This window comes from Nicotiana attenuata, chromosome 12 (genome assembly GCF_001879085.1).
Source record: "Nicotiana attenuata strain UT chromosome 12, NIATTr2, whole genome shotgun sequence".
NCBI classification, from domain to species: Eukaryota; Viridiplantae; Streptophyta; class Magnoliopsida; order Solanales; family Solanaceae; genus Nicotiana; species Nicotiana attenuata.
Genome location: NC_032000.1, coordinates 25,599,321 through 25,612,022, shown reverse-complemented (window position 1 = coordinate 25,612,022; position 12,702 = coordinate 25,599,321).

Below are 12,702 nucleotides of genomic sequence, written 5' to 3'. Positions count from 1 at the left end.
TTAAGGGTAGAATTAGAAGTTTAAGCTAAATTATTTCCAAATTTAGAAAGGGGTCATTCTTTTTGGAACAGACCAAAAAGAAAATAGGTTCACATAAACTGGAACGAACGGAGTAATATTCGGTTGCCACAAAATGACCTCATACAAGTCATAGTATAAAAAAAATAATAACGGTTAGCAAATGAAAAACATGAAACTTACTATCGACAGACGCCTATGAAGTCTTCTTGGAGTTGACAATTCCGTGTTGGTATTATTTATAATGCAAAGTCAAAGATTTCTTTTTGAAAATTCATTTACAACCAATAGCCATGGGTCTTTTTATTTTACAAGTATCCATCTATTTCCATGTTGCTTGCTGCATAAAGCCTTGTGGCCAAATGCTCTTACATAAATGGTACATGGCAAGAGTTTTTACATGTGGCATTGATTTAAAGCCAAGTGTTGGATGACTTTGACAAGCGGCTATGCAAATCTACCATGCGTCTTCATGCATGGAAGACTAGGTAAACTTATCAAATGGACTAATATACTCGGACAAGTGTTAAAAGACTCTTCACACTTGTCATACATGCAACCTCCCTAATTGCCTATAAATAAGATGATCATTAGCCATCATATTCACTAAATTCTTAACCAAGAATTCATCTTGATAATCATTACTTTCTTCCTACAATATTTTTATTTCTGTAACAACTACAGAAAAAACCTTCATCTTCTCTTCTTTCTGGGAAACTGTTTTGTGCAAATTCTAAACTTCCGGCCACGAGTGCACGTGTTTGGAGGTGTTATGGAACCTTGGGGAGCGCCGGTCTTAACGATTTGCACCTAGTCGGGTCGAAATCGCTTTCAAGGCAGTGGCTTGCCACGACACAATATTTTTGATAAGTTGTTCTTCTTTCCTTCTTGTTCTTAGTCAATATTATCTACTCATTTTTCTTACAATTTGAAAGAGATTTCATATATAATATTGACTAATGGCCACCACTTTGAACAAAACACTTCCTGATCTATCAAAGCTTGAGCCTTTAGATGGAAACAATTATAAGCGTTGGTCCCATAAACTTTTAATTTTCTTTGAACAATTAGAAGTTGATTATGTTTTATTTAACGATCCTCCTGCTGATATTATTGCTGATAATTCTAATTCTGCTAATATTGTTGTTGCTGATGATGCTGCTAAGAAGAAATTTGAAAAGGATAATAAAATAGTGAGAGGGCATCTGCTTAATTATATGACTAACCCTCTCTTTGATTTGCTTATAAATTATAAATTTGCTAAAGTCATATGGGACAGTTTGGAGAAGAAATATGGTGATGATGACGCGAGAGAAAAGAAGTATGTCATTGGAAAGTGGATCAAGTTTCAGATGGTTGATGATAAGCCAATTATGGAACAGGTTCACGAGTATGAGAACTTGAGTGCTGATATATTGAACGAGGGCATGGAGATATGTGAGGTTCTTCAGGCTAATGTTCTGCTTGAAAAGTTTCCACCTTCCTGGAGTGATTACAGGAATCAACTAAACCACAAGAAGAAAAACTTAACTCTCCAAGAACTGATCAGGCACACGAGGACTGAGGAAGCAAACCCTCTCAAAGATGAGGAGTCTGAACGGCTTAAGGATAAGATGAAATCTCTATCTCTTAATTCTTCTAAAGCTAACCTTGTGGAATCTTCTAGAACTTTTATGAAAGACAGGTTTAAAGGAAAACAGAAGAAAGGCCAGAAGAAAGGACAATTGAAGAAGCAAAATTACTTCAATAAGCCAGAGGGCCATATTCAAAAGTCAAAAGGACCTTGCTATGTCTGCGGCAAAATTGGTCACAAGGCTTTTCAGTGCAACCAGAGACAAGGACAAAACTCAAATAACGGAGGAAAAACTCAAGTCCAAGCTAACCTTACTGAGGGTGGTGATGTCATTTCTGCTGTGGTTGTTGAGGCGAACATGGTGACTAACAAAACTGACTGGATACTAGACACATGCGCTTCAAGGCACCTTTGCGCCAACAAGGAGCTGTTTCACGACTTTGAGGAATCTGCTGATGGCGAGTGTGTCTATTTGGGTAACTCCACTACAGCTGAAGTTATGGGTAAAGGAAAAATTCTCCTTAAATTAACTTCTGCAAAAACCTTAGCCTTGAACAATATTTTGTACGTACCCTCCCTTCGTATGAACTTAGTTTCTGGTGCGCTTCTCAACAAAGCAGGTCTTAAACTTGTTTTTGAATCTGATAAAGTTGTTATTTCTCATGGGAGAGACTTTGTTGGGAAGGGTTACCTTAGTGGGGGTTTATTTATACTGAACATCGCTCAAGAGATTACTAATAATGCTAGTACTTTCAATTCTGCTTATATAGCTGAGTCTATTGATTTGTGGCATGGTAGACTAGGTCATGTTAATATTGCTTCTATTAAAAGACTTAGAAAAATAAAATTAATTCCTGCAGTTAATGTTGATAATTTTTCTAAGTGTCATGTTTGTGTAGAAGCAAAACATACCAAAAAGCCTTTTAAGAATGTAACTAGTAGAAAAACAGAATTGATTGAACTAGTACATTCAGACTTAGCAGATTTCAAGAACACTGTTAGTAAGGGTGGAAAGAAATACTACATCACCTTTGTAGATGACTTTTCTAGATACATTAAGGTATATCTTCTTAAGTCAAAAGATGAGGCTGAAAGCATATTTTTGAAACACAAGGCAGAAGTAGAGAATCAATTAAACAGAAAAATCAAGAGGCTTAGGTCTGACAGGAGTGGTGAATATAGTACTAATACTCTAGAAGCCTTTTGTGAGAAAAATGGTATTATACATGAGGTTAGTGCTCCCTATACTCCCCAACAAAATGGTGTAGCCGAACAGAAAAATAGAACTCTTAAGGAAATGATGAATTCTATGCTTTTGAGTTAGGGTTTATCTGATAATATGTGGGGGGAAACTGTTTTATCTGCATGCTATGTTCTTAATAAAGTCCCTCATAAGAAGTTAGATAAAACCCCGTATGAGTTATGGAAAGGGTTTGCCCCTAACTTGAAAATTCTGAAAGTGTGGGGGTGTTTGGCTAAGGTTGGTCTACCTGACATTAAACAAGTAACTGTTGGATCCAAGACTTTTGATGCTATTTTCACTGGTTATGCTCAAAATAGTGCTGCATATAGATTTATGTCTTTGAATGATAGTTCTATTTGTGAATCTAGGGATGCAGAATTTTTTGAGCATGTTTTTTCATTGAAAAATAATGTGCCTCGTGATGTGCCTAATAATGCTTCTACGTCTATGTCTATTAATTCTCTTGTACCTTATTCTACTGTTACTGCTAGTAAGCATGAAAATAAACTTAGAAGAAGTAAGAGGCGTAGAATTGAAGCTAGTTTTGGTCCTGACTTTATTACTATTTTCTTGACTTAAAATATTGATCTTGATGTTTTGAGTGACGAATTAGTGTCAATCTATTTAATAGAAGAAGACCCTAAGACATACAGTGAAGCAATGAGGTCAATAGATGCTAGGTTTTGGAAAGAGGCCATCAAAAGTGAATTAGACTCTATAGTTTCTAATCACACTTGTGACTTGTCTGATTTGCCTAAAGGTTGTAAACCCATAAGTAGCAAGTGGATATTTAAGAAGAAATTGAGACCTGATGGTACTATTGAGAAATATAGGCTAGACTTGTTATTAGGGGTTATAACCAAAAGAAAGACATTGATTACTTTGACACTTATTCTCCTGTGACTAAGATAGCACTATTAGAACTCTTGTTGCTTTAGCCGCTATTCATAATTTAGTGGTATATCAAATGGATGTTAAAACGACTTTCCTAAATGGTGATTTAAATATGTCTCAACCTGAAGGATTTGTGATCTAAGGACAGGAGAATAAAGTATGCAAATTGAGAAAATCTTTGTATTGTCTAAAACAAGCACCTAAGCAATGGTACCAAAAGTTTAATAGCACATTAGTGAGTAATTATTTTGTTGTTAATGCATCTGATACTTGAGTTTATTCCAAGAGGATAGGATCAAATTGTGTTATTATATGTTTGTATGTGGATGACAAGTTAATCTTTGGCCCTAATGTGAATGTCGTTAATGAGACTAAGAAATTTTTGTCTTCTAAATTTGAAATGAAAGATCTTAGAGAAGCAGATGTGATTTTAGGGGTTAAAATCAAAAGAACTTCTAATGGTTCTTCATTGTCTCAGTCTCATTATATTGAGAAAATATTGAAAAGGTTTAATTGTTTTGATAGAGCACCTGTGAGAACTCCTTATGATCCTAGCATACACTTGAAAAGGAATAAGGAATCTAGTATTTCTCAAACTGAGTATGCTAAGATAATTGGTAGTGTAATGTTTCTCATGAATTATACACGACATGATATTGCTTATGCTCTTAGTAGATGTAACGACCCGGCCGGTCGTTTTTGGAATTTACGCCCCGATCCCCTATTAACTGCTTCCCCCAAGCTTATTTCTGCTATTTTGATTTGCCGGGATATTCGGTTTTGAGTTTCGGAGAGTTTTGGGACACTTAGTCCCTAAATGAGAGCTTAAGTGTTGGAAAATTTACCGTAGTTAGAACAGTGTGAAGACGACCTCGGAATGGAAATCCGATGGTTCTGTTAGCTCCGTTAGGTGATTTCGGGTTTAGGGGCGTGGTCGGATTGTGTTTTGGGGGCCCGTAGCTAATTGAGGCTTGAAATGCCGAAATGTCGAATTTTGAAGTTTCCGGTTCGATAGTGAGATTTTGATCTGAGGGTCGGAATGGAATTCCGGAAGTTATAGTAGCTCGTCGTGTCATTTGGGAAGTGTGTGCAAAATTTTAGGTCATTCGGACGAGGTTTGATAGACTTTTTGATCGAAAGTGTGTTTTATAGAGTTTTTGAAATATTAGGCTTGAATTCGATGAAAAATAGGTGTTTTGATGTTGTTTATAGCACTCCGAAGGTTGGAACAAGTTTGAATGATGTTATGGGAGATGTTCGTAGGTTTGGTTGAGGTCCCGGAGCCTCGGGTGTGCTTCGGATGCTCAACGGGTCATTTTGAGTTGTTAAAAAGTTGCAGAAATTCAAGTTCAGGTGTTGCAGACTTTTCTTCTTCGCGATCGCAGCCATCCATCCGCGATCAAATAGTCTGATTCCGGAGGGGACCCAATTCCTTATTCGCGATCGCATCCCTTGACTCGCGATCGCATAGTACTGTCCCATTCCTCTTTCGCGTTCGCAGCTGCCCCTTCGCATTCGCGTAGTAGAAACTGAGTTGGTGACTCAGTAGCCCAATTTCTTCTTCGCGTTCGCGTGTCTTCAACCGCGATCGCGTAAGGCCATCTCTTCCTTTTCCGCGATCGCGTGCTTCCTATCGCGTTCGCGTAGGCCATTTCCTGGAGCCTTCATTTTTACTCTTCGCGATCGCGGGACTTCTTTCGCGATCGCGATGTATAATATACCCGGGCAGAATTTAAAACCCAAAATCGAGGGTGTAGACCATAATTCATATTTTGGACTTGGGAGCTCGGGAGATCATGATTTTTGAGAGGATTTTCACCTGGGCAACTTGGGTAAGTGATTCTTACTCGGTTTAGACTAAATTCCATGAATCTTCACTTAAATTCATCCTTTAATTTCGAAATTTTGGTAGAAATTTGGGAAAAGTTCTTAGACCAAGAGATTGGGTTTTGATTGGGTTTTTGACCTCTGATTTGAGAGATTCTTATATGAATAGACTCGTGTGAGTGTGAGGTTTCCGAAAATTTAACTTTCACCCGATTACGAGACGTAGGCCCGAGGGCGTTTTTGTCATTTTACATAACTTCGCGTATTAGCTTAGAATTTAATTGTAGAATCAGTTTCTTGAAGTATTATTTACATTATGAAATGAAATTTAATAAATTTGGGCCATTTGGAGTCTGATACTCGTGGCAAGAGCGTGGTTTCTAGTTGATTTTGAGCCGTTTCGAGGTAAGTGGCTTGTCTAACCTTGTGTGGGGGACTTTTCCCCTTAGGATTGATATTGTGGTAATTGAAATGCCTCGTACGTGAGGTGACGAGCGTGTACTTGTGGTAATTGTTGGAAATCCGGTTTTTCTTTAAAAATAATCTTGAATTGTGTTCCTCCTTTCCTTGCTTACACTGTTTGGACATTAAACCTGCTGTAGCTTAGAGAAACATGTTTATTTGACTAAATTGCTCTATCTGTCCTAACTGCCTTAATTGTACTAAGTGAATCATGCTAGGTTAGGATTACCTGCTTCACTTTGATATGAAATTGATTGGATTGAATTTTTGTTGTTGCTGTGTATTTACTTTGGAACTACGGAACGGTATTCTGGGAGACCCCCCCTGCACCTTATTTTGGGACGGTATCCCGGGAGCTCCTCTGTATGTTTACTTTGGGACTACGGAATTGCATTCCGGGAGATCCCCCTGCACATTTATGAGTTGGACTATGGGACTGCACCCGGGAGATCCACTGGATATGGTATTTATATTTGGGGACTACAGGACGGTATCCTGGGAGATCCCCGGTTGTTATCTCGGAACTGAGTTATGTTTTTTACTGTGTTTTACTTGCCTTTGTAATAGTTATCGCGGTCCGTTATATCTTGTGTTATTTAATTATACTGTCATTTCACATTGTTAAACCTGTATCTTATTTAACCTCAGTAGGGCCCTAACCTTCCTCGTCACTACCCAACCGAGGTTAGGCTTGGCACTTACTGTATACCGCTGTGGTGTACTCATGCCCTTTCTGCGCATGTTTTTCATGTGCAGATCCAGGTAATTCTGCATAGGCTTACCATCCTTGAGGCAGGGAAAGCATTTGGAGACTTCGAGGTACATCTGCCGCGTCCGCAGACCGATGAGTCTCCATCTTTATTCTATCTTGTAGTATTAGCCCTTCTATCATACTGTTGATGTAGACATTCCGGAGTGGCGCCAAAATGCTCCCGGGTCATCCAAGACCCGACCCGGACATACGCCCAAGTCCGAAATCATCATATGAACCTGCTGGAACCTTCGAATCCTGATTCCGAGGTCATTTACTCAAAATTCCAATCTTAGCGAATTATTTCAACCAAAGCTTCTGAAATGAGAATTTCCTCTCCAAGTCAACTCCGAACTTCCCGAAATTTAATTCCGACCACGCGTACAAGTCATAATGCCTGAATTGAAGCTGCTCATGGCCTCGAACTGCTGAACGGCGCGTTAGGGCTCAAAACAACCGGTCGGGTCGTTACAGTTAAGGAAAGCTCGGGTGCCAAGAGAGGGTCACGACAAAACGGGTAAAGGCTTGTAACATGGTTATCAAATGAGAAAGGCTCGAGGCTCAAAGGGGTTGACTAGGGATAATGAAATTGGTTGGCAATAGAAAACTCAAACGGGCCAAGGAAAGCCTACAATCACTTCTCAATCCAAGCAAAACTTAAGATTTTGCCTTAAAACACATTCAGGGCAAGTTCTAGACCCTTCGCACGGGTACTTGGACTAGCAACAAAGAATCTCACCTCTCATGCAACTAGATTGTTAAAGAGAATAGAGTTGAGGGCCTACAGTGACCACATTAAAGATTGAAGATCACTATGGTCCAATTAGACCACCCGATGGCACCAGAGTCAACACAAGAGTCACAAACACTTACTAGAGCTATTTTCTTTTAAAAATCTTGTCTCTGACCATAAGCACATAGTTAAGTGTGTTGGTGCCAAATGAAGCATGTTTGGCTCTTCGAGCTTGACTTAATTAGGTCCTTTTATTCATTACTACTACTATTATTACCTAAACACAAAACAGACTTATTCCCTTAAGAAGTTTGTCACGCCGTCCATCGTTGGGACGAGTCACCCGGTTCACACAACAACTACCTTTGAAAAGAACCATGGCAATAAGAAAACCAAAGGCTTATTATCTACTAGAACATAAAAAGAAGCTACTAAATCAAACACTAGCTAATTAAGGAAACAAACATAAAGAAGCTAAAAGGCAAAAACTATTAAAAGCATAACGATTATACATAATGAGAGAGAGAGAGAGAGAAGATATATACATAATGAGAGAAGAGAGAGAATATATCTATAATGAGAGATAAAAAGAAAATAATATCAAGTTATTACAGGCCAAATATCTCACAATGTACCAAATACGATTAATAAACTAACTCCACCCTCCACCCCCCCCCCCCCCCGAATAAAAATAAGCATTGCCCCCAATGCTTAAAAAAAAAGAGTAAAAGAAGGGAAAGAGTGAAGAAAACTCCCTATGGCTCCTTGGACATATCTGTGTCCCTAGCAATGTCACCACCCTCAGTCTTATCCAACTGAATCTCATCATCCTCAACTCAAGGTGTGACTGGGTTGGTGAACATCTAACGCACTACCTCGGTAGCCAGGTCTGGCTCCTAAGACTGGCAGCGGTGCTGATGGTGCTGTAGGAACTGGTCCTGGATGGTGTGGGTCAATCAGCATGTCAAAGGGGAGATCTCCGGCTACAGCAAGCTTGGTCACCTGTCTCCGGAGCTTGTTCACTGACTTCCTGCTAGCCTGGGACTTTCTCATTTTCTTTACTTCTTTTCCCAACTCTTCGATCATTGACCCGTATTGTACCAAAGTAGACATGATAGTGTTCTGGTTTCTAGGAGCTTCTTCAATGTCTTTTCCACGGTCGGGGGAACTGAGGTGCCGATGCGTCACAATATACTGTATAGGGCCCTGAACCTGTGGGCAATACCAACACCGGCGCCGTAGTCAAAGTTTTCTTGAGCTTCTGAAAGCTCGCCTCACACTCGTCCGACCATCTGAACATGGCACCCTTCTGAGTCAACCTGGTATTGATACCTAATTTATACCTTTAAAATTATGCATTAGCATCAATGGGTATTTTTCCATAATTTTTATATTTTTAAATTAATCTCAATATTTTCTTCGTATAAAATTACAAAATTGCATTACAAATGATTTTAAAACATTTCTTGATTTAATATTACCATTTATGGTCTTATTAAGTTCCAATTATTTCATAAATAGTCAAATTGGCATCTTTTGGCTATAATTGCAATAACTTTGCAATTATAGCCCATGCATACATTTTTGCATCATTTTTTACCAGAAATTAGTCCATTGTATTTTAAAATACTAAATAATTATTTATAAAAACCATTTCCACTGTCACTAAAATTAACATTTTTAGGTTTAAGTTAAGTTTAATTTAATNCTACCTGCCCGACCCAAACCCCTTCGCCAATCCTGGCCGTTGATCATTTTTTATCAACGGTCCAGGACTCCCCTACCATAATTAAACCAAAAGACCCCCCCAACCCTAATCATTTCCCACCATACCCCGCCGTCACCCGATCCCTCCTTTCTCATACGCTCTCTACCTAAACCCTAATCTGCAAGCGCCGTCACTGGCTTAGCCCTCCGATCTATGGTGTTTCTCTATCGTCTCAAGCTTATATTGGCCTCCTATTTGCTGTGGTTCATCAGTTCTTGGATCCTTGAGAATATCTCAAGGGACCTAGGCGGTCTGGTTTACACCTTTGGCCCTTTCTTGCCTGTTTCAGACCATTTGGCTTGACCTTTAGTAAGATCTTTTTCATTTTTTCCATGGATTCCTAAGTCTATGCTTGTCTCTGTTGCCTTTCTGAAAACCATAATTTTTATCCTTTGACCTTCTCAGATCTGAGATGAATCGAACCTATTTCACATGTTTTTCATGAAAGTCTTATGGTTTTTCAATTGATTCTCCATTTTTCCTAAAAGTAGGGTTTATTGAACTCACCTTCTCAAAGCTTTTCTAATTTTTGAGTGTTTAATCGTTGTTCTTAAGTGTTACTGATTGATTCATGTTAAGGTTGTTTGGACCCTAGTTGATTTACGCTAAAGCCCTAAGTTTCTTATAGTCTGCTTTGACTCTGAGCCTGTCCGTGTTACTTGTTACATTGTTTTGTCTAATGTCTTCACCCTAGTTCATCTCTATAGGGTTTTCGGTTCAACTTCTCGACCTATTTATGTGTGTTTACGAAGTTGTATTTATCCTATTTGTTTATTTGTGGAAACCTATATTTTTCTCTCTTAAAATTAGTACTATTTCCAATTTCTGATTTACTGATTTGCTCTGTTAAACTTATTCCCCTTATTTACGACCCTAATTAGTTTTCTTACCTTATTTGATTAGCTGTGATACCTACTGATTCTTCAAGATTGCTTCCTTAATTGAACTCCCGTCTATTTACCCTTAATTGCTCACTTGATTTTCTTTCCTTAAATGTATCATGCCCTTTACTGTTAGGTAATTACCCTTAATTAAGGGAAAACTACACTAATTTGTGTGTAATTGATTCTGTGGCTTCCTTAATTGATGAATGATTGATCTCCTTTGCCTTATTCTGTTTTTCTCCTAACCACTATATATACTCTCCTTTATTCTCACTTCCAAGACACGAACACTAGTTCAAAAACTCTCTTACACTCTAAAAAGCTATATGTTCTTCTCTACTACTTGTGGTATTCATTAGTCTAGCCGGCTATAAGCCAAAGCTAGATATTGCTCAACATTTGCTTCGCATTCTGTGTTTTTCTCTTCTTAACTGGTATGTCCCTGATTACTTTTTAAATCTAAACCCTATGTGTTTCATTACTGCCTTAAGTTCATCAATTATAAGTTCCATTCTTGTTTCTGTTCAATATCTTGCTTAGCACTGTCTTGTTCAATATGTGATAAGCATGTCTAACTATATTAGCCTATCTACTACTTTATCTACCATGCTTAAATTCTGCCTTGTTCAAATGTATGACTATCATGTCTATACTTCACCTGTTATCTGATGCTTGCCTGTTTGCAATTCATATTCAATCCCTTAACTATGTGATCATGTTATGACCCTACTTGTGTGCCTAATTCTGTCTTCCACATCTTTGCTCCATGTTTAGTTTCCTGCTATCCTGGTTAATTTAGTAAGACTGTGAAGATCCTAAGTGTTCTATGTTGTCTACATGCCTCCCTGCCCCTATTCATGTACCTTTAATAGTATTCCTAAATGTTCCCAATCCCCTTTCACCCCTGTGTGCAAGCCTGCTTGCTATAGTACTTGTGAGTTTGAAACCTTCTATGACTGATTGGCTGTCTACTTAATTTGCTCTCTTTTGAACTATTTTTCAAATGCTGTCAGTATTCTTTTAAAACTAGCTTTCATTACTAGTATTTTCTCAAAACTGGTCTAGAAAACCTTCTTCACTCCTAAACTGTTTTCACTAAATCTTTCAAACTATGTCAAGCACTCTCACTTGCTCCTAGGTTATTAAGTTCTACCCCTCTGGTATGTGTACTGCTTAGAGATCCTTGAGATCGCTCTGAACTCTGGCATATCAGGGCTGGCTCTTCCACACAGCACATAATCAGTCTTTATTTGAGAAAGTCTAGGTGTGAGCACTGCCCGGGATCCTTGAGGTCCTTAGGGAACTCTGACAGACCTAGACACAAATGTGGCAATGAAATCTTTGGCATTTGAGACTACTAAAGGCCTGGTACCCCAGGTTTACTTTGGGCCTGCATCAGGCTCCCTATAGCTTAATTTATATTGCATCTATGTAATTTATTTAATTATGGTCTGTAATAATTATTTGTAAACAAATACTGGGGTAACTAATGAAACGGGAGGGTAGTTGTATGATACTGTGGGTAAAACTAGGTAGGAAACATGCTATAGGCTTTATATTCTGCAAATATGCATTAGAAGCCATGTTCTAGGATTACTGTGTTTATTTGCATTCTAACCATGTTGAACTTGTGCATTAGATATCCTGCTTTTAGGACCTTCACGTTTACTGCTTCAGCATGTTGCATGCTCAATTCCTAAGTACTGTCACATAGACATCCTGCTATATAATAATCTTAATAAAACTGTCATTCTTGTATGCATTAGATGCCATGTTCATAGGAACTATATTTGCATATGTTTGAACCACGTCTATTTCGATTAAATCAGTAGATGTCCATGAAAAGGTTTAAATTAAGCTCACGTATAGGTATCATATCGCCTGTTATAACCTGTATCAACTAGATCACCATGCTCATAGGTTGAACAATCTCCAACTATTCAAACAGTTCCTGTAATTGTGATCACGTATGGTCCCCACGCCTAGGCAAGCCTTAGGTGGTCAATGTCCTTATAAAACTAGAAACTGTGTTTCAATTGTGTATAAACTGCTTAAGTCTCATAGGTTTAAAACCAATAAGCGAACTAACTTGGACCCTGCCATTGAGTTGTAAAATATCGTCGCAAGATCTGTGTACTGATGTTCACCTAGATACCCTGTACTAGGATTCTTTCTAGAAATTTCCTGAATTTGTGTTTTAGACGTGCTGTTTATTTGCCTGTATGCATGCGGAGGTAAACATGAGCCTTTTAATTGCTTTTTCCCCTATTTGCTTTTCCTACATGTTATTTGTTTGTCGCCAAGATTTTTGCCTTTTAAATACCTTAGGCTTGTCTAGAACTACCCAGATTTAGAGGTCCTAAGCTCCTCCAGGACTATAAGGAAGGGATGGGTAGAAGCACGCTTAGAGGTCGTTAATCAAACTCGCTTATATAACCATTAAGGGGGTAATGGGTAGTAAAGGGATATGATGACCTGCGCGCTAATATCACGTGTAGCCCCTCTAGTTGAGGAGGATTACCGGGCACTGCACAGATTGATCCTGTAGG